Source organism: Phoxinus phoxinus (genome assembly GCF_949152265.1).
Source record: "Phoxinus phoxinus genome assembly, chromosome: 11".
Lineage (NCBI taxonomy): Eukaryota > Metazoa > Chordata > Actinopteri > Cypriniformes > Leuciscidae > Phoxinus > Phoxinus phoxinus.
In genome coordinates, this window is record NC_136886.1 from 21,800,416 (window position 1) to 21,806,415 (window position 6,000).

Consider the following 6,000-nt stretch of genomic DNA (forward strand, 5'->3'; position numbering starts at 1 on the left):
AATCGCACCTCTGGTCAGCAGAGTTTTCCAAAGCTCGAGCTGCAGAACCTCTGCGTCTACGGACGATAACACAGATCACTCCCGTCAGCAGCTTAAACGGCAGTGTCCACAGCCTGTGGAGGATCTGAAGGCGCTGGGTCAAGGCGTTTTTGCAGGGGGATCTGCGTTGGCTCTGCTTTTGGTTCTGGGTCAGGCGCCGCGGCCCATCATCATCCTCACACACTGCGTGAGCCACGGCAGGAGCTCGATACCTTAATCCGAGGGTCTCTTTCCGTGCACTTTCTGTTGTCCTCGATGATGGATCAACACTGTGAAACTGCGGTTAATTTTAATAAGACTTCTCCAGGTGAGATTGTTTCTCAACACTTGCGCAAGGGCGCCGCCATCTTGGGTGGACCCAGAATGCAACGCGCACATCGGGGGCGAGGCTACATCTGAGGACGTCAACGAACACGTCACCGCTCGTTGAAATAATATTGTTTTGGTAAGGTTAGACCAATTATTTAAATCAGATGGCCTTCTTTTTACTTATAAGGTATTCACGTCCAAATATAATATTCCTACACCACCAAGGGAATTTGCAATTGTCTTTGGAGCAATTTCTTCTCAAATATATGTTATTTAAACAGCAAAAAATATTAGATTACCAGCTATTTCTACCCCTCTCACCAAATCACTCCATTGTAGTTAAAATATGTTTCTCCTGTCATTATAATTATAACAGATCAATAAGAGCCCTTTCCAGGATGTTGTTCCGGGACCAAATGTTATTGCATATTGGAGTCAGTTTGTGAGTGAAGTCTGGCTTCTGCCCAATCTCTTAACAAACAAAGTTAAAGAAGTATCTTTCAAACTCCTTCACAGAAAATACCATGCTAAACATTATTTCACCAAGTTTTAAAAAAGTATTGATGAAAGTTGTAGCTTTTGCAAGCAGAAGCAAGAGACAGCTGTTAATTTATTTTGCCACTGCCCTTATGTGTCTTTTTTTGGCAATATGTACTTGATTTCGTTGTTGGAAATGTTAATGAAAATTTTACATTACTGTGGAAAGATGTTCTACTAGGTATTATTGTAAACTCCAAAGATACAACCTCGCACTTATTTTATCATTTGTTTTATTTTGATAGCTAAATTTCACATTCATAAATACAAATAAACATGTTTTATTGCATTTAAAAATTAAGTGAAGCATTTTATTGAGTCAATATTGCCCTTGAAGAAACAAAAAGCTATTAGAATGTTACAAGCATGTACACTCTTTAAAGTATTCCTAATACTGTTCATATCTCCCCCTAATATTTTAAATGTATTGTAGGCCTATTGAATTTGTATTGTTTGTTTTGATACTTCTTCTTCAAAGCCTAGCCCAAGTAAGATAAAATTGCAATTTCATTTGGAGAAATACATCTCATTAGGCTACATTAAAAAGGTAATTTGGTTGCTAATAGAGGTTTAAAAGTGCTTGACTTCAGCACTTCAAATACAATTTTAAAGAATATATGTATCAAGCATTACTTTAAATACAAAAATTAAATTTGATATTTAATTCCTAATCTAATTTTTGAAAAGATGGGCAGGGTTGCTTTTCTGTTGCAATGCAACTTTGAAATCAGTAAGATTCTACTTAGATTAAGTAATTTTCACAGGCAGGTGCTACTCTTGTGGATGTTTTTCCATAAACATAATTTTTCTCCAAACAAATGTATAATGTGGAATAACAGGTAGGCTATATGACAATCTGGGGCTCAGGTCAGGAAGCAGACAGACTGGCTTAACTGACCGTCTGCTAGCGGCCTCACGTCACCAAGGTCAGATAAATCCCATCACATAGAGACTCTTTCACCTAGATATCATCATATAGAGACACTGTCCCCGAATTTGGAAATCCAAAAAACGTCCAAACCCATCTTAGGTTAAAAATTTAATTGATGTTCAACAAATAAAAAACGGATATAATACAGATGAGCAAATGATAAAGCTTGGGCTGCTGAATATTCGATCTCTTACTTCAAGAGCGCTAATAGTTAATGATATGATTACAGATTATAACCTAGATGTGTGTCTGACAGAAACCTGGCAAAAACCAAACGATTACATTACTTTAAATGAGTCAACCCCACAAGATTACGGTTATAAACATGAACCTCGTCTGAAACGCAGGAGGGGGTGTTGTTGTAATTTATAGTAATATTTTCAAAACCACTAAGAAATCTAGCTTTAAATATAATTATTTTGAAGTGTTGGTGCTTAATGTAAAAATATATAGTGTAAACGATAAATCACGTTTGAGATTTGTGCTGGCTACTGTATACAGGCCACCAGGGTACCATACAGACTTTATCAAAGAATTTGCGGACTTTCTATCAGAATTAGTATTGGCTGCAGATAAAGTACTAATTGTTGGTGATTTTAATACACAAAGATAATGAAAAAGATGCATTGGGATTGGCATTTAAAGACATTGTAAACTCAATTGGAGTTAAACAACACGTGCCAGGACCTACTCATTGCCGTAATCATACTCTAGATCTAATACTATCACATGGAATAGATGTTGATGCCGTTGAAATTCTGCAGCAGAACGATGACATCTCAGATCATTATCTAGTCTCATGTAAATTACATTTAGCCAAGGCTGCAAAGCCGACTCCGTGTTATAAATATGTAGACCTATCACTTCTGCCACTGGGCACTTAATCACTTATTGCTTTATCAATAATCGTCCTAATATGTTTCATCATCTCAGCATCCCAGCATCCCAGATAGCTTAGAAGAACTTGATATTGCAACAGAAACTTTTAACTCTCTCTTTTCCAGCCCTTTAGACACAGTTGCTGCGTTGCGCCTGAGGCGAGACAAGGCAGGCAAAAACATTGGGTTTTTTTCACTGGTCAATTTTGAGATTTTGGGCTATTTGTCTCAATAACATGTCTTCTTTCAGACTTGTGGTAAAAAAAAAAATCTAAAATACACATTTAGGTCTTTATTTTACTGCACTTTGTCTATTTGCGTCTGTAGATTTCTCCGAAATTCAACAAAAATTGGCGTTCTAAATCAACACGCTGCTCCACGATGTCTGTCTGCTCCCTTTAATCACACACACACACACTGTTGGAAAGCTCTCTCTCTCTGCTGTACAATGCTGTCAGATCCAAATATGGTCATTTCCATTTATTATCAGCAACCAATCGTGAAAGTACAATGGGCATTTAACTCTAAAAGCGGAATCTCATTGGCTGATGTCAATTTCTGACAACGTGATTCGTTCAGATGCATCACGTGACGTGCTCTGATATTTAGATGTGTGTTTTTGACTGTTTTTCAGTTGAAGGCCATAAATGCTTTGTTTATAAGTTTTGATGTGATTTAGGTGGTTTGTATTGTTGTTGCTAATGATTTGAGGAGATATTGTGTCTGTAAATAGTTGTTTCCACTAAAAAAAGTATGAATTTTTACATTACAAATCTTTAAATGCCTTTTTCTCAAAAAAATTTTTTTGTCATTCTCCAGTAAACGTCTCAGCCTATGTAGCACCTATGTACACCAAACTTTCCAGTTATACACTTAGCAGTATTTTGAAGATATGTTCAGAGGGATTTATTTGGTAATAAATCATTCCTGGCCTGATTTATGTGACATTTAAAAAAAAAAATTTAAATGGCGAAAATCTATTTTTTTAAGGCTATGGACAGTATATTTTGATTTCTTAGGTAATGAAAGCATATATCCTGAAATCTCTATGAACATCTTTTTTCATCTTGTGTGTAATAAAAATGAAAAAATAATTTTGCACCTGGCTTTGTCATATGTTCAGATCTATCTACCGAAAATACACGCAAAATTGCACATATTTAATGAGATAATTACTAATTTGCATAATTAACCATACACATTTCAAAAACTTCTAATACATTTTTTTATGAACTTGTGTAAGTAATCAACTGAGGAAGTTTCATGGTGATATATATTATTTAAAAATGTTACCCTATTCACCTGTAGTGTCTTGCCTTTTTCTCTTTCTCTTTATTTATTTAAACAGGGACAATGTAAAATATACATTAACCTTAAAAAGGAGAGATGCATTATACCAGGTTGTAGCACTTGTGCTAATTTCCACCTGTAGTCCCTGGGCAGGCTGATGTCAACAGTCTTAAAAAAAAAAAGATACACCTTAATATTACATTTATCCCAAAACAGCATAACAATGATCACACCCTTCATTAATTGAACGACATTTTCAAATACAATCTGTCATAAAAAGCAGGAAGTCCAATTTCTTTGAATACGGGTAAGACTACAAACACTAGCTCATCATTTATCCAGTAGAATGCGCTGTTCCGCATGTTTTCAACCCGCCCATAGAGGGAGGGATCTCACTCACAGAATGTGCATATAATGTCAGCCATCTTTTATTGGAAGCTAAGCTAACAGTTTTTTTATTCTGTGGAGAAAGCTGAGTAGTAGGGGTTACATTTACATTTTTACATTTAGTCATTTAGCAGACGCCTTTATCCAAAGCGACTTACAACTGAGGACTACAGCAAGCGAGTCATCGTGAAGAGGCAAAAAATAACGCAAGAAGTGCTCAAAATACAAAGTTCTGGCATTGCTCAGAGTAGCATAAGCCAAAACAAGGGAGGGTAAAGGAGAGGTTTTTTTTTTTTTTTTTTTTTTTTATGTCAAGTGCTCACGGAAGAGATGAGTTTTCAGTTGTCTTTTGAATGTGGTCAGGGATTCTGCATTCCGGATGAGGGTAGGGAGATCATTCCACCAGCAAGGAACCGTGAATGAGAATGTTCTGGAGAGTGATTTTGTGGCTCTCTGTGATGGTACCACGAGCCGTCACTCATTGACCGATCGCAGGCTTCTGGTAGGGATGTACACTCGTAGGAGCGAGTGAAAGTAGGAGGGAGCTGAGCCTGTGGTCGATCTGTAAGCGAGCGTCAATGCCTTGAACTTGATGCGAGCAGCGAGTGGTAGCCAGTGCAGAGAGATGAACAGAGGAGTGACGTGGGCCCTTTTGGGCTCGTTGAAGACAAGACGGGCTGCAGCATTCTGGATCATTTGTAGAGGTTTAATTGCACATGATGGAAGACCAGCCAGAAGAGCATTGCAGTAATCAAGCCTAGAGATAACCAAGGCCTGGGCGAGAAGTTGTGTTGCATGCTCAGTCAGGAAGGGCCTGATCTTCCTGATGTTGTGCAGTGCAAACCTGCATGATCGAGCTGTCTTTGTGATGTGGTCTGTGAAGGTCAGATGCTCATCAAATGTTACTCCAAGGTTTCTGACCGACCTTGATGGGGTGATTAAAGTTGAATCTAGCTGGATAGTGAAGTCGTGCTGTAGAGACGGATTGGCAGGGAGGACGAGAAGCTCAGTCTTTGCCAGGTTGAGCTGCAGGTGATGTTCCTTCATCCATGCCGAGATGTCCGCCAGGCAGCTTGAGATACGTGCAGCTACTGTGGGATCATCAGGTTGAAATGAGAGGTAGAGCTGGGTGTCATCAGCATAGCAATGGTAAGAGAAGCCATGTGCCTGTATGATGGGTCCCAGTGATGTGGTGTAAATGGAGAAGAGGAGCGGTCCAAGAACTGAACCCTGAGGAACCCCTGTAGTCAGTTGATGTGCGTTGGATACCTCGCCACTCCATGCGACCCTGAAGGACCTACCTGTGAGATAGGACTCAAACCAGTGGAGAGGAGTTCCTGTGATGCCCAGTGATGAGAGGGTGGACAGGAGGATCTGATGATTCACGGTGTCGAAGGCAGCAGACAGATCCAGGAGAATGAGAACTGATGATTTGGAGGCAGCTTTTGCGATCCGTAGGGCTTCTGTGACTGACAGCAATGCAGTTTCGGTTGAATGCCCTTTCTTGAAGCCAGATTGGTTTACGTCTAGTTGGTTGGTCAGAGAGAGGAAGGATGTTACTTGGTTGAAGGCAACTCGTTCAAGTGTTTTCGCAATGAATGGTAGGAGAGAGACAGGTCTGTAATTCTC

General features: G+C 39.1%; 1 protein-coding gene across 4 annotated transcripts in view; it reads right to left on the bottom strand.

Annotated features, from left to right (window-relative positions):
* rptor (regulatory associated protein of MTOR, complex 1) overlaps positions 1-450 on the bottom strand; it is a 237,387-nt gene extending 236,937 nt beyond the window's left edge. For all 4 annotated transcript variants that reach the window (XM_079627480.1, XM_079627478.1, XM_079627479.1 and 1 more), the window contains exon 1: positions 9-450. The gene's annotated coding sequence lies outside the window, so the exon portion shown is untranslated. The remainder of the gene's footprint in view (positions 1-8) is intronic.
* Positions 451-6,000: the final 5,550 nt, after the last annotated feature.